The sequence below is a fragment of the Sebastes umbrosus genome, chromosome 15, assembly GCF_015220745.1.
Source record: "Sebastes umbrosus isolate fSebUmb1 chromosome 15, fSebUmb1.pri, whole genome shotgun sequence".
Classification (NCBI taxonomy): Eukaryota; Metazoa; Chordata; class Actinopteri; order Perciformes; family Sebastidae; genus Sebastes; species Sebastes umbrosus.
In genome coordinates this window covers 24677907-24698674 of record NC_051283.1, presented here as the reverse complement: position 1 = coordinate 24698674, position 20768 = coordinate 24677907, and the positions used below count along the sequence as shown (strand labels likewise).

Below are 20768 nucleotides of genomic sequence, written 5' to 3'. Positions count from 1 at the left end.
TATATTCACACATACTTGGCAAATAAATCTGATAGATTTGCTGTTATTTGTGATTTGATGAACTGACATTTCAACGTGATCTCATGAGAAGGCGTATAAAAAGCATGCAACTTTTAAAAGCGATACGCATTTTAACCTTTTTGCATATCATTTCATGTGAAATCGTCGCAGTTAGGTTGAGGAAAAACATCATAGCTTCAAATAAGTATGTAAACTCAATCAAATATGTACGTAAACAATGTAACATCAGTATGGAAACACGTCACCTACGTCACTGACACAAAATAAGTCAACAAGACTTTTGTTTTCAACAGTAGCCCAGAACGGACAAACCAAACACGTTTCCTGCTTGGGCCGGAGTCGATAACGTTACTCGCTTCCATTGCCACCTTTCTCTCTCTCTCTCTCTTGCGTCACCACTCACTTCCTTTCTCTGCTCCAAATGACGTACGCTGCTCTTACAACAAATGGCACTAGATAGAATCATTCATGTTTTCACGTCAGCGACTGTAGTTCTTCTACACAGTTAGCACATGGGAAAAGTTTCAGTTGGTTACAATCTGCAACCTCACCGCTAGATACCGCCAGATCCAACACACTGCACCTTGGCGTGTCATCCATACTCCATTTGATGAAACCAGGCTGGTGTCAGTTATTCCACATACTGTAACTAAATCCACTTATCAGCTAAACTAATGCTAAAGCTAACTAACTTAGTGGAGAAGCAGTAACTGCCATCTCAGCTTCTGACTCAAGTGGAATTGGATTTGATATCAACCTTTAAATCAGATACTGCAATGGATTAAATTGTACATAAATGCATTATATTGATTTCAATATAAACACTGACAGTACTCAGACAGAAACCTACATAGATACAGTTCCTGGGGCATTCCTTTGGGTGTGGTGGTTCAGTATGGGTCAAATTTGAGGGCCCCTGTCTCCTGAATGGTTGGTCACTCCATGTTCCAACACTCTCTCATATAGGTTAACATGTAGGGAAAAACATTGTTCAAATCAGAAGTGGTGAGGTCAGAGAGTGATTGATTATTATGACTGATAATGTGCAGTAGCTGCATTTTTTAATGCAGGTTCTATGGCGATGACTTTTTGAGGTAAAATAATCGTCCCACAAGGCATTAAATTAGGGCATTACGACCGTTCTATAATGTCAGCAGTTTGCCAGCCAGCTTGGAAGCTTTAACCCATTTTTTTCTCAACTCAGTTTCTGCTTTCTACCTTCATAGGGCAGCATACTAGCATGTATCATGTCGCAGAGTAACTAAAGCTGCTCAAATTATGTTATGGAAAGTCCAAGTAGACTGCATTTGAATGTGTTTCCACTCTCTCTGTCCATTCCTGTCTTGTAGACAAATACACACACACATAGATATCTGTATCTATATAAATGCCATTTCCCCAAGCCCCATGCAGCAACAATGCAGAAAACATATACTGTCTATCTGCTGTGAATGCTTTATGTCTTGTGCTGAAATATTAGGCCTATAGGGCGTGTGCATATTCACAAGTCCACAATAACGTTCACTCACCTATTCAGATATCATGTTTCAGGTTTGGCATTTATAAAACCCATAACAGAGGAGGCCAAGGCCTCTCTATACGGCACAGTTACAAAGGTGTAACGTTAGACCATTGTGCTCTTTCTCCTCCGAAACAGTAAAATAGCCCGTTTTATTCACAGTCACAGGGCTGGAGGGAGGGTATGGATTTATTCTCTCGCCCGTTGTGCCACAGAAATAGGTCAATAAAATGCACCTCTCCTCCTCCACAGTGCTTTCACCCACTCACCTACCGCCCTTGGGATCATCAAACACACACACACACACACACAAAAAGCTTTTTATATGCAGATGATTTTTGCTGTTATTCTGCATTTTAATGTGATGCGTCTCCAAAACAGAATGCAAATTCAAAACCATCTGATGGACACCATATTTTTTATGACACTAGCAGACTTCTCATAATATCTTGAGCTTATTTATTTGTGCATGTGTTATGTATACTAGTGTATGGCTAAGGATGTATGTTTTATGTTAGTACTCTAGTGCCATCTAGTGGTGTATGGGTAGAATGGACAAAATCAAACAGACAAATGTATACTGACACAAAAAAAACTCCTCTGTCTTCACATATACATGTTTGTTCGCACTCATACAGTCTGGTTTATGTCCAACAACCCACCAAGGGACCCTTTGGGACTTTAGCTACCCTCGTATGGAAGGTTAGACAGGACTCAGGCAGCCTAGACATCACCAGCAGCTCTCCGTGGTGCAGCCTCACATGACTACGAGACATAAACAAACCAGACCAACCCTCTCCCTCGGGGGTGAAGTGGAAAGCAGTTTCCTTCAATTCTGCTGGGACATGAATGGGAAATAGGTACCGTGTGTGTGTGTGTGTGTGTGTGTGTGTGTGTGTGTGAGGAAGGGCTTTTGGACTGCAATAACCTAGAAAATAAATCATAACTGATTTAACAGTGACAACCTAATCCTGCGTCTCCACTCTGACCTCAGCCCAGCACTCTCTCTTTAGATACACACAGACACTGGTTTTAATAGTCTGTTAGTGTTGAACTTGGATTAACAGTTCAAAACAGCGTGATCTCAAAACCTGGAAACATCATGCTCTGTATAAAAAAAAATAATTAAAAATTCTTGTTTTATCATCGAAGAAAATCCGGCCAGTTTCTCAACTTCTCAAAAGTTTATTTGTGGAAAGAAAGTTTTTATTTAATAAGATTAAAATCAGCCATCAAATCCATCCACAGACAGTGATTAATACGGTGTGTATTTGTGTAAGCCTGATGTTTGTACTGGTTGGATTTACACTGCAGTTCTGTATTATTATACGATGATGTGTTTTTCATTGTTTTGGCTCTCTACTCCCAACACGCTGCATTTCAAATAAAACACAGACGTTGCAATAGAAGTGCTGTCTTTAAATCGGCCATCGTCAATATTTTAATATCAACAGTGGATCAAATGACTACTTGTATGTGAAAGCGGTCGCTCGTAGGGATTATCACCCGAATCTGCAGTTCCCTTTCGGCTTTATAGTGTCATCTCATTGTTTTGTTTTTCGGGCTCGCAACTTAAAGGTAGGGTTGGTAATGTTTTTCAAAAACATTTTTTGGTTATATTTGTTGAAATTCTCCTTACATCCCGACAGCAATCAATAAATCAAATGCTCTGACAAAAAAAAGACGAAAACACCCGGTATCTGTGGTTGTCGCAGGACTGTAATAAGCCCGTCCAAACCAAAATATCATATCATTCGGGCCGAATGAAATGATATAGGCTGTTGCGGGTTCAGTTTTAAAGCTAGACTAAATAACGCTCCAAACTTACGCTACATTTTGGCTAGGAAAACCTGTCATGGTCATTTTCAAAGGGGTCCCTTAACCTCTGACTTCAAGATATGTGAATGAAAATGGGTTCTATGGGTACCTACGAGTCTCCCCTTTACAGACATTCCCACTTTATGATAATCACATGCAGTTTGGAGCAAGTCATAGTCAAGTCAGCACACTGACACACTGACAGCTGTTGTTGTCTGTTGGGCTGCAGTTTGTCATGTTATGATTTGAGCATATTTTTTATACTAAATGCAGTACCTGTGAGGGTTTCTGGACAATATTTGTCATTGTTTTGTGTTGTTAATTGATTTCCAGTAATTCATATACACATAGATTTAACTAAAGCAAGCATATTTGCCCACTTCCATGTTGATAAGAGTATTAAATATTTGACAAAATAGGTACATTTTGAACAGATAAAAAATGTGTAATTAATTTGCGATTAGTCGTGATTAACTATTGACCATCATGTGATTAATCGCGATTAAATATTTTAATTGATTGACAGTCTTAGTCCATAATGATCAATTAGGGGGAAGGCCTGAAGGGACGGACTGTCAGTGTTTCAAACTTTGCGACTCTCTCGCTAGATTTAGGGACTTTTGGAGCTAGTGCTGCTTTCATAAGAAAAGCGTTGGCACCAATGGACTGGGTTTTTCAGTTGGATAATTTTTAAATCTAGTGCACTCTTGCTAGTTTCTCAACATTACCGACCCTAGCTTTAACTGTTTTGCTCTCCTCTCACTGCGTTGTTTCCAGCAGCAACAGGCAGGTGTTTTTAGCATAAAAGCTCTAGAAACCGACTCCATGCCCAAACGGCAGAAAGACAAACCAAGCAACCAGCTGGTGAACAGTTGGTGGAGACCCAAAACAAAGCTATAAAAGGAGAGTGTATCATCAGATTGCCAAAAACACAACTTCCTATCTGCTGGATGTGTAAACAGGCAACTGTTTTATCAACTTAAAAGCTAATGATGTGTCAGTGATGTGTGTTTACAGCTTGTTTCCACTCCCCCAAGTGAAGGCAAACAATCTTTTTATTGGAGATTTAAGATTCAAGGCCGTTTGAAGGTGTTCACTGCCATATTGGGTGAACCATGTAGGACACGTAGTACATTTAGCCTCTCGGGGGGGGGGAGATTAAAGATAAAAATGGCTACAGTTTCTACAAAGTTCATCAGATGTGGATATAAACACCCTAAAATTAGAGCAGAGAGTCAGCACTTCAAATCCAATGTGCTGAAGTGCAGAGCCAAAACAAACCGCCCTAATACTTCCGGGCTGCAGTGTAAGTAGGTAGGATATTTGTGAAGCAACGGTAAATCCCTCAATAATGCAGCCGCTTCCTCTAATAAACAACATAAGGAGGTGAACTGTAGTTTGATGTTTCCTGCCCAGCGGAGATGCTGACTATGACCATGCACTGTTCATACAATAACAAGCTCACACGCAGGTATATTTCAAATACAACGTGAGGCTTGTGTATATGAATGCATCTGGGCGAGGCGTAAATCCTTCAACAATGCAGCGACTTCCCATAACGCCCAACACAGAGGACCTTTTTTCTATACATACACACACACACACACTTCCTATGTACACATGCACACGCTTGCACAAGAAGTTAACGCCCCTTATAGCCTCACATTTACAACACACTCCCGGCACCATAGCCCCCCAAGGCTGCTGAGTGATGAGCCCTCCTCTAGACAGCGAGTCTGGGACTTAACTCCCTAAGCTGTGACATAGTTCATAGCTGTGTGTGTGTGTGTGTGTGTGTGTCCACTGATCACATAAACCCACTTTCTCGCCCAAACACACTCCACCGTTACACTTATTTTGTGATTTTAACAGATATAACTGAACTTGGTATGATGGAAAATGCATTATGTTGTCAGTTTGCTTATGTTACTTTGACAAGATTCATGGAGGGAAGCGGTGTGTGTTTGCTGAAAAAGCAAACTAAGCTGGAGTGTGATGATGTGAGGACTATTTTACAGTGATTTCAGCTTTGTTATACCTGTTACATTTTCTGTCCAACAGGTGGCAGTCATGCTTTATTGTGCTTTAGATCCTCTTTGTATCTCTTAAAGAAACACTTGACCTACATTTACAGCAGTTTGTCATGATGATATGAATAATAATAATATTATTATTACAAATAAAAATACACTTTCAACAGAGATTTCAAAAAAAAAAAAGTGACATGTTATTAGTTTTGTGTTATATTTCTAACTGGGATTTCATCTTACGGGAAACATTTTTAGAAGGGTTGGAGGGGTGGGGGTAGACAGGGGATGTTCAGAAGTAGATAAAAAGTCAATGGTATATGTCACATAGAAGTGGTGTACATCATCTGAAAGCTGGGAACCTGAAGATTAATTTGAGATGCAGCTGTGTGTCAAGTTATTGTAGTCATTAATAATAAATAAATAAATCTCATGCTTACTTATGTCTCATAAGTAGTGGCAGCAATTTTTGGGTTGATACCATTTGCTACACAGATTTGGTGCTAATTTTAACCATTTTTTTTACCACTCGAGAATTGATCAAAATGATCAATAATCCCTCCAAAATACCACATTAAGACACCAAGACCTTGAGGAACACCGTAGAAAAAGCCGTGCTGTGATTTGGTATCAAAAACTTTTGATATTTGGTGATTTCTGCTAGAATTGCATTTTTCGGCGATTGGATGGCGAGCACTTCTGTTCTGGAAACTGCTCAGAAACCCCATTATTGTCAATCTACCTAGGAAAGCCATCCATCCTCTGAATGCTCTAGGTCTCTAGTTTGTGGTTGTAAAGTTTCATGAGGCTGTGATTATCCTAGAGGTCACCACAGGTCATTTTATACAGTGAGGTCAAATTTTAAAAAAATGGTCTCACTATAAAGAAGTGGCTACTATTGGGATTAACATCATCACACATGAATACAATTAGGCTCATTGGATGCACAAGAGTCTCAACTCTACAGTGATACACAATTTATGTAATTCAAGACTGTTTAGGGACCCCAGTATGCATGTGATTATCATAAAGTGGGCATGTCTGTAAAGGGGAGACTCGTGGGTACCATAAAACCCATTTTCATTCACATATCTTGAGGTCAGAGGTCAAGGGACCCCTTTAAAAATCATCATGCCAGTTTTTCTTCGCTAAAATTTAGCCCAACTTAGTAGCGTTATTTAGCGCACTTCCTGACAAGCTAGTATGACATGGTTGGTACCAATGGATTGTTTAGTCACTCCAACAAAACCCAGAGTCTTATGCTTTTCCTATACATCTAACTCTACATCTAAAGGATAATCGTAGTCCAGCTGCTCATTACCTGAATGAAGAATGTCCCCAACAAACGATCGTTGCAGTGACTGATGTCAAATATTCCCCTTGTGTCAGCCCATATCCTACTTGTAATCTTTTCCCCAGCTCAGATAAACCACTAAAACAGAGCCTCGTCCCTGAATGTCGCATTTAAACTGACACCATTCCCAGTGGACCAATTTACCATTCACTATGATCCCTTCTCTTACGATAGATGTGGAATTCCCAAACAGATGATACAGAGAGAGAGCGAGATGGGGGAAAAAAAAGATAAGGCTTGCAGATGGATGATTTATCGGCTTGACTACTTTTACGGGCCTGTGCGTTGGTGGGCCAGCTGCAGAATCACGATAGTAACCCAATTCCTGCAACGACTAAAAGAAATCAAACTTTCCAGCTTTTCCTTTCGCTGACTTTCACCGAGACCCCTCCGAGGATTCTCCCCTGCTATCAGCAGCACTTTCTCTGTCTCTTTGTGTAGATGATAAAGGCCTAATAAATACCTTCCAACCTCCTCTCTCTTGTCCCGGTCACACCCCAGGGGCAGCGGCTATCAGAGGCCTTCGTGACCAGTTTGCCCCGAGGGTTTGTTGGACCATAGCTGGAATACACACACACTCCTTTGATCTCGGCCACAGAGCACTCAGACGTTGTTAACTTCAGATTAGATTCCCTCCCATTTGCATAATGCCTCCTTTAGTCATTTGCAGAACAGAGACTCAGGGGGGGAAAGGAGCAGTCAGCCTGCACAGTGACTGCAATATCTTTTAAACAATTCTGGCGTCATTTAGAGTCACAGCTCATGCTGGGTGTGATTAGTTTTTTTTATGATTTAGAGGCTTTTTGATGAGATGGAAATGAGCCGTAGAGCAAGGAAAATGTAAATGTGAGGCAACTAAATGTAGTTAACTTTAAGGCAATCCCAGAACCCATCGGCTATCGGTCTGGCGACGGATAAGCCTCTGGGGGCAAGGGGCTATACTTCTGGGATTTCGGTGTAGCCAGCAGATATCCAAGACCTTCCTTATCTGTGCGCTACTCATTGTTTACAGTCCCATTTGAGATGCAAGAGTGGAGTTGGAGTTGAGAGACGACGTGTATGACCGGATTGTTTCACAAATAGTCAGTTTACAATTTACTGTTTTTACTATTTGTAAACCAATAAAAAGCTAAATCATCGCAAGCCGATACCCGGTGGGTTCTGAGATTGCATTCCGGCCAATGCTTTCCGCCTCTTTTGCTCTCAACACGGACTGTTTACCTGCATTCAACCAAAGCCTGCTTGAACGTGATTGGTCAATAATACTCGGACTACAACCGGAAACCAGAATGCTTCGTATGCCAAAATCTTGTCTGGTTGTTTATAGAGACTAACATTCCCATTTGCTTTGTTGCCGAGACTTAGATGAGAAGATCACACTCATATTTGTGCATGAGAGAGGTATCAATATTCTCATCTAACTCTCTACAAGAAAGTGCATAAGCACAGTTCCCAAATGTCAAACTAGTCCTTTAACCACACTGAAATCAAACAAAAGGATGAGGGATTTTCACCAGCAAAGTAAAGCTACCTCTGCCTCCAGCTCAGCCCAGGCCTGTGCTCAAGTATCTCCCATATAAACCAAGGCCCAGACTTAAAGCAGTCTCTGTCTGCTCTGTGGCCATGTGCACTGCTATCAGTTGTCTGGTCCGTTTCCTAAAACCATCCTATCACACACACATACACATGCAGAGACACCCCTCTGACCTCCTCTCAGTCATGTGCCTGGACACTGATGAATTAGAGATCCTGGAAACGGCGTGCTTGAGTTACCTCTGACGTTCACTCTGGTACTAGTGCCTACATCTACTAACGCAGTGTGTGATAGTTTGGCCCAGCAACCGTTACATCATCATCTGTGTCTCTCTAATTCTCTAATCAGTCATCTCTGGAGGGAGGGAACGGCGTTTCTAATCAGACTAAGGTCTGGTCGTACAACCTATAGATCTGACCTACTATAGCTGACATACTACAGCGGTACTGTCCTCTTCAAGTCACACAGCTGCTTTCACAAAAAAATCTGTTTCCCATTGAGAAGCATTGTTTTTTGTGAAGAGAAGAGGGTGTGAACAAATCAGGCCTGCTAACTGCATATAACTGTATCCTAACCGTTTTGACCGATGCTCGCTTGCGTCTACGTAGTGCGAGCGCGAGCAACAGGACGCTGACTGTCGTTGACTTAACGGACGCAGGTGTCACTGTTATCAAGCAATTTCTGATTCTTACAGTACATAGCCTCTTTAAAAGGGAATATGCTGTAATCATGAATCATTTTCAAACTAGCCTACACTTATAGTACAGTTCAACATTTTGGAAAATGTGATCGCTTTCTTGCAGAAAGTAGTAAGTTAAATCACATTTTTAGCTTTGGATTGAGCCAGGTTAGGTGTTTCCAGTCTTAATACCAAGCTAAGCTACTGGCTGCCGGCTGTAGCTTCAAATTTAGCGCAGTGGTATCGATCTTCTTGTAACTCTGCCACAAAGCAAATAAGTGTATTTCCCAAAATGTCGAACTTTTCCTTTAAAGTCAATGAAATTATGCTATATTAATGACAAGCCTGCATTTCCTTTTTCTTATTTTAGGAAATACATTTTTTTAATATAAAGTAGGCTACTATAAATAAAGTAAGTTAAAAGTCTGCCTATATTTACCCTTAAACTATAGTTTCTTCCATTTCTCTATAATGGATTTATCAGCTATGTATATTTCATGTGTACACTAGATCTCCAGAGTTGAGGTTGGTGCGGTTCAGCGGTCTTTTTTGGATGCCGTCTTTTATAGCTGCTATGTTTCCATCGGTGATGACAGAAATGGAGTCAATGATTGAATGAGCACGAAACTTCCAGTTTCACCTCTCTCTCTAAAACACACACAGACACACAACCAACATGGTCAATGTTAATTCAACTCAAGTGTTAAACTCAGCAATATGCCAGTGTTTCCCTTTAGTCCACTCCCATCTGATTTGATTTAACAGGGTTGCTGGTTTTGAACTGTTGCCTCAGACCCTCATCAGCTCTGTAAGTCGACAAACAAACCCTCCAATCAGCACTTGAAATAGTTGTCACTAACAATCAACACTTAGACCGTCTTAGACATACTTACACTGCACGTCGCAAATCATTATCAGCTGATTATGAGCTGTTGAAATTATTCAGTATTATATTCCAAGACACTTGCACATTGTTCAAAGAAGCTTAAATCAAAGACAGCAATTCTCTTGGCCCTTATGCTGTTCAGTAAAACTGTGTTCTTTCTAGGGCTGAAACAATTCCTCTAGAAGACTCAAGTAACTCCATTAGCCTACTACGAATCATTTAAGAATTTTTAAAGGTTTACATTGACTTTGGGACGGTTGAAGCTATTATTCAGGACAGTTCTGGGACAGCGAGCTGCTCTTTTTAACAAAATTTTAGGCTTCAACGAAAAAGTAAGCGTAATGCTCAAAGTTCGTCTTAGACAAAGTCTTAGTTTTCAGTTCTGAAAGTTAATTGTAACATTTTGGTCGCCTAAAAATGTCCTATTCAGCGTTAGGTTGTACTTAGCTCCACTCTTTCATGTCACTTCTGGTTGCAAAAAACTAAGATGGTGACAGCCAAAATGCTGACCTCGAGGCTTCAAACAAAGAACGTATATTGCTAAGAAGATGAAAGTCAGTATTTTGTTCCACTGCAACATCAGTGCCAGGCAGCAGAGCTACGCTTCTGCCATTTTGGAGTGAAAGTTTCTACCAGATGACAGTAAAACATCTGCCTACAAAGTGCTGCACAAAAGTAAAACAAAATTATTTCTATTATATTGTCATATACTATTGAAATGGCCTGTGTTGAACATTCAAATATTTGAGAAATATATTAGAAAAATATTAAGCGTTTCAGTCCAAAATGGCAGCGGTGCCTATTGTAAAAAAAACACTAGAGTTTCATCACTTTGCTTCTACAGTATACTCTATACTCCGTTCTCTCGTGTCACTTCTGGTTGCAAAAAAACAAGATGGCGATGGCCAAAATGCCAAACTTGAGGCTTCAAAACGATAGTCCACAAAGCAATGGGTAAAGTCACAGTGACTACGTCCACTTCTTATATACAGTCTATGTCTAAAACATAGCTGAACTTCCAAGGCGCAATAGGACAGTGTTGAATTTTACGTGTGCTCAAATTACAGAAAACATTACTTGCAGTTCTATCATTTCGAGCCATCTGATTTAAAACCAACCCCAATGAAAGTGTAATTTGCAGCTTTCCTCCGTGCTGACAGCGTGACTCACAATGACAATATTTTAAAACAAGACGCCAGATTGTAAAAGTGGCCTTCAAAGGGATGACAAATCGCTTACAAGATCTAAGATAGCACACTTTTTCCTCTTTTTTCCCTCCACTGCACAGGTCTGGAACTCATTCCTGTCCCGTTTTCAGATAAGGACATGAGCAGCACTTTTCGTGACACACTGCAGGTTCGAGCCGGTCGCACAAAGAGCCCATTCAACCAGCGGGGCAGAAATATCCTTTCAACGCAGATGCCATCTCTCCAGCCACGTACGGGACACTCGAGAGAGACGTGGCAATAATAAGCCTGGAAACTTCTTGGCAGCTCGCGGCCAGACACGGCTCAGGTATGTGTGGTCAAGAGAAGAGGGAATAAAACACAACACGGGAATGAAATGAAGCAGGTCTCTGGACTAAACCGCTAAATTGAGGTCAGATTTATTAAGGGCCACTCAGGGGAACGCGTGGGTTTTCAGATTAATCACATTTACTCATGGTTTCATGCGCAGACACACACCATGTTGGCAGTGTCAGGAGACCGCTCCGCAATTAGAGTGAAAATCTTTTTGCTAAACCTCTTTTCATCGATCACGCTGACACCAAATGAGCTTATTGGCTCGCGTTCAGCTTTTCCTGTCACATTAGAGATGTCGAGTAGACAGTTGCGTGCATCCCGATGCCAAATCAAATACATCATCGCATAGGTGGAGTGTGGCACGGCGCGGTGGACTCGTATCAAGGCTTGTGCAACAAATTGACCGTAATACCAAGCAGCTGTGAAAGCGATTGTATAATTACAGATAAACTCAGACATCTCCCACTCTGGATCTCCCAGAGCAACACACAGAAGGGTGGTCTGGTAACGCAGCGTGACTTCCCAGATAAATTAGGATGGATTGAAGTCTATTATTTGGGGAAATAAAAAGGAAGCCCGTCTTAATGAAACATGATGGCTGATAGTGTGTTTTTTATTTACTTTATTTTCATTGTAACCACTGAGAAATGACTTCCCAAGTCCCGCAGGTGCAATTCAAACTGATGAGGAGGTTGCGGAGGAAGTCCACCGGTCTCGGTTTTACACGAGGCATAAAACCGGGACTAAATCAATATTTGAGAATCAATTAATCTGCAGTGTTGGGATCTGAGCGGTTAGGGGGTCTGGCATCCGGTTGTTGGCGACCTGTCGGAATAGGTTCCATGTGCTGTCCAGATCTGCTGCACCGCACAGCTGTCAGTGGTCGGTAAAAATAGAGGGTGTAGGAGAATGCAAAGACAGTCATGCTGTTCTGTCCCGACACCTTCCCGCAGATATGAAACACATTTAATTGAGCGGCTCTTCCATACACTTGGCAGCGTGTGGGTATAATCTCCCGTCACCTCAGTGACACTAGGCCTCGAGGAGGAGGGGGGCTTTACAGTGGAATAGGACAAACCCTTTCCACTTTTTATGATTGTGAGCACAAAGCATCTTTCTTTACACACTCAAATTATAAGAATAAAATGTGTAGTGTAAGGGATTACAAATTGAAATTCAGTAACATTGTAGTTACTTATCACAATAATGCTCCGTTAATTCGACAGTATGGGGGGTTGATTTGTTTGCCGTCTTACCAGTAGTTTATTAGAGGGTTTGGTCTCCAGTGGACAGACTGGTAGCCGCTACCAAAAGACAAAAAATGCGACTCCTGGTATTTCCATTTTTTCAGATATACTTCCTAGTTACCTTTAGATTAAGATTTTACATACAAAACCTCAGTTAATAAAACAGTCCATCAGAAACTATTATTGCACTTTACTTGTGATACTATTGTTGCTAAGACATCTGTAGTTTTATATACTGTAAGTTAAAGTTTGAATGCAGGACTTTTACTTGTAATAGAGTAGAAGTGTGGTATTGCTACTTTTGCTTAAGTAAATGATCTGAGTACTGATTCTTGATAGAACAGAACAGAGTACAACAGCAATTCAAGGTGACCTGTCCCTTATCTGAGACGTTTATTTTGCTTTTGAGATAAAGTTTGTTCACTCTATAATCACACAGTTTTGCCCGCAGCGCCGTTGAGGCTGCACATTATCACCACAGCAAAGACCAAACAGCTTGGCGGCAGTGCCAGCGTTGGATCGCAGTTCTCAGTTTCCAGGCAGAAGCTGGATTGCATCTGGCTGTTTATCCAGCTCCGAGGTGACAGCGAGGCTGTGGTGATATCACAAGAGGGTGCTAGTCACACCAGTAAAACACTGCCTCCACTTTCAGGGAACTTAGTGACTACACGGATACACACTCAAACACAAGCATGATTATGGGAAACAAATATGTACACTTTCTACAAAATTCAGTAGAAACACATGAACGTCTGTGTACTTTCTGTCATTAATCATCGGTTCTGACTATTCTCTGCTGGAAGCCAATCCATTGGATTAGAGTGCAGCAGACTCATTTAACAAAGATCAAGATCAAGATCATAATGTGAGTCAACATTAGCCTGCATTAGACTTTGTCTTTGCCAGCAGCCTTGTCAGGTTAACATCTGCATAGGCTTGATGCCAATCACACTGAACAATTTGCAGACTTCTGTTGTAGTTGTTTTACTGGATTTACTGAGAATTTGTCACACTTACTTAAGACTATGCTTTGGTCAACATCTGATATTAATAAACACAACATACAGATGAGCCAACTGAATTTATGCATATTTTTAGGCTTATTTCATCTCTCATAAACACTCCATTGGGGGCCAAATATTGGACTTTCGTGTGAAGAGCTTGTCCTCACATCACCAGTCTCATGCCACGGTGCCAAATGTGCATGTGTGTTTGTGTGGTGTGTGCTAGAGGGATCAATATAATCCCCTTCCCATTCCTTTCTGCAAACTTTCCAGTATACACAGTATGTCCAGTATACACTGACACCTGCCCAGCGTAGATCTTCTGCTCTTCTTTTTATTTTTTCCTCTGTTGGTGTTATTTATAGGTCTGTGACCCTTGGCTACCCTTTCTTACAGATTGGACGCTGGCTACTTCTCCCAGTGCCGTCCTCCCTGCATGCTATTTATCTGTTTGCCCTTCACCTTCTTCACAAAGAGTGCTAATGTTACACCACTGGGGCCTGCAGGTGAAGAACTAATAGAAAGGAGCTGATCGATCAGGTTTCTTGATTTTGAGACAAATGTTACTTTGGTTTGACGTGTTTGGCTATTTTCAGCTACCGGCCAGCTAGTAGTGCTAGTAGTATGACATAAACAGAATTCAATGTAGTTGTAGGCTATTTACTCACACGCAGGGCAAAAGCACAGGACACAACCTCTTATACGTACATCCATGATCTGTTGTACATTGATTTTGCTGTTTTGCTCACTTGACGCTCCTCTGGGAAGCAGCTGGGCAAAAAAAGTTTAATAGATAAATAATTAAGTAAGTAAATAGTTATAATAGTATACATTGTATATTTATAATATTTTATTGTTCAACCATTTCTGTAGAGACATTAAGTATGACAATAGAATAAAATATATTTGTTTAATTTTTGTACGGCACTTTGTAGGCGGACGTTTAACTGGCGCCCGGTAGTCGCTTTCAGTCCAAAATGGCGGAGGCGTAGCTCTGCTGCTGGACGCTGATGTTGCACTGGAACGACCAATTGGCTTTCACTTTTTATCAATATACATTCTTTGCCGTTGTTTTCACTGATAGCGCTGGCTCAGCCGCTGCCATGTTGAGAGCCGTGTGGAGGCAATAGAAATGCTCCCAATCTCCTATTTAGCATCTTTCAGTGTGGTGTAAGAATTTAAAACTTTATGTTGAAAGTAGCAGTTTCACATACACAAGTCCAGTACAGGATCTTTGTTGAAAGTCCCACATGTATTCTGTCTTATCTTAAAGTCTTACATCCAATTCAGACTGACAAAACCTTTACCGACTGACCTATTGACTGACATTGCCTCACTAGACCCACGCCACCAGCCACTTGAGTCAAGTGCACAAAGAGTATGGCAAGGGGGGAAAAACTGAATTAAAAACTAAGGAATTATGTAATATAATGTGAAATGCAGGTGCTTATTCTATCTGAACAGTTTAAGCTGTGGCTGCAGTCTCATGTTAATAGCTCCAACATGGGCTGGACGCATGTAAACGAGACCAGCTTCATATATGACAGCTGTATTGCACTCATATTACCTCAACTACAGTATAATTCAGTGAAGTACCAATTGGATGACTAACAGGGATACATTATGTACTTTTTTGGCGTAGTATGTATTGGTGCAATGAACAGATGATTTTCCATTAAAAGAAAACCATTTCTAATGAGTAAAATGCTATAAAATCTGATATATATAAGGGCCAAAGCCACAAAAATATGACTGATTTATTTTCTCACATGCAATGACACTGAACAGAAACAGTAAAATTTGATTGAAGAGGATTCAAAGTTGGACCCAAGTAGCAGTCACAGGGAAAGGTGAGCAGTCATTGCTGGTTATGGCTACAATTATAAAATATAACAACCTACGAATACCAAGAAGAAGCGCTATATTTGCACCAAAAAAATACTCTCCACGCAGAATTTCCATGGCTTATACTGGAAGTCAGGAATACAAACCAAGCGTGATCTAACAAAGCTTTACACAATATCCTTAGCTTTTCACCTCTTTCTGTGAAATGAATGTTTAGCCTTTAGTCATTTAAGATGTTTTTGTAACTTGCACAATCCTCCCCTTAGCATGCCAATTTCCCACAAACTGACTTCAATTTTTGACTTAAAAGCTGCATTTTGAGCTCGTGGAGCCAGAAATGGTGAGAGCTAGGATCTGTCAGGCTTTTGTCTTTTTTTATTATTCTGCTAGTTTATGGTTTGGCTCTTTTTAAATCACTGTGATGACCACATAAGCCCTCAGAGGTCAAGAGCTCCATTGTAACTATATCTCTGCCCATTGTTTCCTATGGGCTGGTTAAAATCCCGCAAAGGTACACACTGACAAGAGTCATCACAATGAGTCATTCATTAAAGTCACTGTTGACAGTTTGCTCTGCAATGAAATTATTGTCATTTCATGCTGTAATCCCCAGAAGAGCATTATAATTCTGAAATCAAAAGCATATTTTGTATCAAAGGTAGAAAAGACAGCTGATTTATGACCTTAGGAGACGTTCCTGTTGTGATTTTGCCAGGAGCTGGGTCATCGCCCTCTCAAGTTGCAGAGTACAATAGCTATCGCTAGTAACTTTGGGATTAACACCGATCCTCCTTTGGACGTCCAACAGAGGAAGGTGCTCAACAGACCTGACAAGTGGCATTGACAGGCCAACTCTGACTTTTTAATAAAACCTAGAGAGGTCATCATTCTGGGCCAATCTCCATGCATGGAGAGCTTTTCTGGCAACTGGAGCAAAGCATATGAAGGTGTTTAGTACAAAACATTTCCTTCATTATGGCAGGGGAAGAAAAAAAGGGCCAGCACGTTAAAAGTAGCAAAGGGTGGATGTATGGTGTCGAAAGGCTGGCTGGTGTCCAGTGTCCTGAGTGGCATCGTGGGATAGGCGAGCTACGGATGATATAAAAGGTTCTGCCCCACACATTCGTTGTTAATTATCTGTCCGGAGGGTCCGGGTGGATTCCTACGTGTTCTATGTTCTCAGATAGACCACAGAAATCCTGGAATCTGGCATCATTAAGAAGACTTATGAGAGATGTTGTATGGCCAAATAACGTGATTCTTTTAAGAATATTTCTCCGTTTCACAATGTTTTATCAAGAAAATGGTGCTATCGCAGTTTGTGACGGACTCTCCAATTCCCTTATGATAGAAATGTATGAAAAAGTACCATTATTTAAAAAATTGTTGAGGACGAGGTAAAAGGTTATCTCAGGCTTTGGTTTTTAAATGGAACCAATTGTAGCTATGGACTCTGACAGATGCTTTTTTGACATGCCAGCGCAAAGGAACTGAACTTTACTTTTACCTCAAATAAAACCTTGTGCTGCCACATGTAAGTGAAGCTTGAAAGGGATAAACACACAAGTGTATTCATTCCGCCTTTTATCATACTAGTGCAGTGCCCGTTTGGAGCGTGTGCCCATCCGGAACGGCCTGATTGCTTGGCCCCCAGACGTGCAGCATTGTTGAGAACCGCAGTATGGCTGCTTTTACCCCCCAAGTGTGAAGTTGATTGGATGGACAGTTCTCAAGATATGCGAAGGACAGTCATACAGTACATACACAGACAGACAGAGATTCTCTCCTCAGAAAATTTTGTTTCTGAGACTTATGGTTTAAAGTCTCAGAAACAAGCCCAAATGTAAAGTTTAAACCACATTCGACACTGCACTCCCTCGGGTCCTGAGCAATACACCCGCCAAGAATGAAGTCGATCAGATGAACGGTTCTAGAGATATCAGAGAGACAGACAGACACAGACAGAGATTCCTTGCTCTATAGTTAGATTGTTGTTTTAGAAAGAAACCTTCTTAACCTTGCAGGTGTTATGAGAGCCAGTTCAGTGAACCGCAAGTGCAGAACTCAGAGGCTAGGAATAGAGGCAAGGGGTGATTGACCAGGGAAAGGGTTTATTCTGGCCAACAGAGTCTGAGGCTGAGACAGGAGCAGGGGAGCACAGGCAGGGCAGGGGAACTGGGAAAGGGAACCCAGGCAGAGGGAGTCCAGAGAGCACGGGAGAGCTGAGCTGATCCAGTGTGGTTTCCAGGCAAAGGGACGGAGGAATGCTGCAGTCTTAAGCAAGCAAAGAGGTTTCAAAAAGCTGGAACTGAGTATCAGAGTTTACGATCTGGCAGCTTGGTGGAGTTGAAGCCCGATTGGAGTTGATTAGCAGCTTGCCGCCCGACACCTGCACACCTGATCCACTCCTGTAATCAGATTACAACACAGACAGATCCCGACAGAGGGAGGGAGAGAGGGAGAAGGTGCTGGCTAGGAGGATTCAGTTGGACAACTACTTCCAACTTGATTCATCAACGTTACAGCTGGGCTAGGTGTAAGATTTAAGTTGGAACTTAACGTTGGAACTATTTCAGGCGGTGCAACCCTAGGCTTGGGCGATATGACAAGATTATCATTCAATACGATATTGGTTGGCCACGATAATGGTCATCACGTATCCATGATTAACAGAACAGTATTTAATTATGCAACGCCTGTCAATCTCTCTCTCTCTCTCTCTCTCTCTCTAGGTAAGCGAGAAAGACAGAAGACATTTATATTTGCATTTCAGTTTTTTTTTGATGATAATATCGTATATCGTTGTTTTTCTTAAAGCAATATCGTCAGTAGGGGAATTTCAATATCGCCCAACCCTATGCAACCCATAACATGTTTCTAGTGCGTAAACTCCGACCAAAGTTAAATTACGTTCAAACTAGGCTACGTTTGAACTTGACGCATAGCTGGTGTAACCCAATGCTGAACACTTTTCCCATCCACACCCAGGAACCCGGGGTGTGGTAAGTCAAAGTCATCAAATAAAACATCTTCAACACCACATTTTGACGGCTGCATATTAAATCTCATGTGAGCTCAACCTTTATCTTTCTACAGAAACATGCTTTACATCAGTCTGTTGGCCTCCAACCATCAGCCATCGCCCAGCACACTTCTGAAGATGTATCCAAAATAAAAACTGATCAAATCTGAACTGTGAGAACAAGATATCACTATTTATCAAAGCCATAAGATTTCACATTTACTTACATTTACATTATTTTTCTTCTGTGTTTAAAATGAAGATTACAATTTATCGGTTTCAAATGTGTGTGATATTTTTTTTAATAAATAAACTAGCTGTAGGAGGAAAGAGAGGGCATCAAGAATAATGTTAGCCAAGGTGAAGCTGCAGTTCAGAGGGACAGCGAAGGAGAGAAGAAACGTGACCCCACACAGAAAATAAAGAGATGAGGAGAGGTCACAGGCAGCATGTGTGAGAGAGCGAGCGTTATCTCTGCTGGAAAGATAGTTTTCATAATATTGTCAAGTAGAATGCAGTGCTTTTTCAAGATTGAAAAAAAAAATAATTTCATTCTCTCCAGATTTCAAATACCCGAAACAAATAGCAACACAAGTGACATTCTGAGGTGTTTCTGAGGTACAGGAACTATATTAGATGATATTTAAAACAGAAAAGGAAGATAGAAAATTTGTTCTTTAAAGCTAGTACAAGGAACTTTCATTTTGTGTTGATTTTGGACAAACAAAAGTGGAAGTGGACCAGAGTCCCTTTAGGAAAACCTCTCATTGTACTGCAGCAGGGTCTGACAGTCTGCCCCGCTCAGTCCTGGTTCCGGTTCAACCGTGCCTCCCTTCCCTCCAGCGGGCCCAGCAATACGGTCCATCAGTATGAAATTGAGACTGTTTTAAAAGTTCCTCATAGTAACCTTAAGTAAATGAACACTTAGTAATTCTTAGCCTCCATCACATCCATAACAGTCATGGAACACACTATACTTGTTGGCTATAATCCCTTGTTTCTTCAACAGGTCCAGAACATTTAATACATTTTTCAGAATGACAGTTAAAATAAGTGTTGCTATATACTGTATAATAACTTAATGTATATAGCACCTTTCAAAACAAAGTTACAAAGAGCTTTACAGTAAAAGCAAATAATAAAAGCAGATAAAATCCAATACATAAGTTAAAATTAATGTACAAAGTTACAGCAAATGCCATCAGTTAAAGGTGCAGTGTGTAGGATTTGGCGGCATCTAGTGATGAGATTGAAGATTGAAACCAACTGAAACTTCTCCCGTGTGCCGAGCGTTTAGGAGAACTACTGTGTGTTACACACTGGTCCTTTAAGAAAAAGCTGTAAGATTAAAGTGAGTTTTAAGAAGAGATTTCACTGGAACGTAGCAGGGATAACAGGGAATGTGCCACAGCCGTCTGCCCATCTGAGAATAGTGGGAAGCACCGTGCACCCCCAGGCCCCAGTTCTGTCAACTGTTAGACCACCAGGAGCAACAAACACAACCAGAGAGATCGGCAAGCTGGTCAAACCCCGATGTCACGGGGTCACGTACCATGTGGCGGTGCTTTCGCTCCCCATTTGTTAAATTAGTTTCCATTTATTTTTACTTGGTAATAGCGGCTTTAGTGCGTGACAAGTTCATAGACACAAACTCAAACAAGCACTAAGGACCCTCTCTGGTTGTGTCCTGGAGGGCCAGCCATTGATTGTGTTTAGTGTTGGCCTGCTGACCCATCCAACAAAGTGACGTGATGTAAACCATTGGCGCGCTTCTGGCTTTATTTGACGTGACAGACCTCCGGTAAACATATACACAGCAAGGCCGAGTTTATACCACTCCTCCACCTTCGGACTAATTTCCTGACATGAAATTGATAAGGTCAAATTATCACTCGCTTGAGCACAAATTACTCTGATTTAAAGGAATCAATTCATCAATCATGACAGTTTAATGAGACATTTGTTTCTGATCAGCAGCTGAGGAATTCACCTCAGAGAAGAAGTGTTTCACGGCGTAAAGTGCGTGGGCGAGGGGCTGGGGGGGGATGTGAAGATCTGGTTTGTAGCACAGTCAATGTTTCTGACAGATCAGTGAAACGTACCCGCCCAAATCACCAGGTGAATAACTGCCAGTTTGCAAGAAGACATGTTGGACACGCTCTTTTGCTATTCGAGCTTTAATAGGCAGCTAATAGCCCCGTTCTCTGTGAGGTGTTTAAGGTCCACGCCACACTCTGTCACTCACTCCCCTGACCTCATTGTGTTTCTAATGGTTGAGGCAAGCGTCGC

At 41.3% G+C, this 20768-nt stretch overlaps 1 protein-coding gene across 3 annotated transcripts in view; it reads left to right on the top strand.

Annotated features, from left to right (window-relative positions):
- Window positions 1–20768, top strand: part of angpt1 (angiopoietin 1) — a 219869-nt gene that overhangs the window by 113075 nt on the left and 86026 nt on the right. For all 3 annotated transcript variants that reach the window (XM_037794941.1, XM_037794940.1, XM_037794942.1), the window contains exon 2: window positions 11127–11353. The gene's annotated coding sequence lies outside the window, so the exon portion shown is untranslated. The remainder of the gene's footprint in view (window positions 1–11126; window positions 11354–20768) is intronic.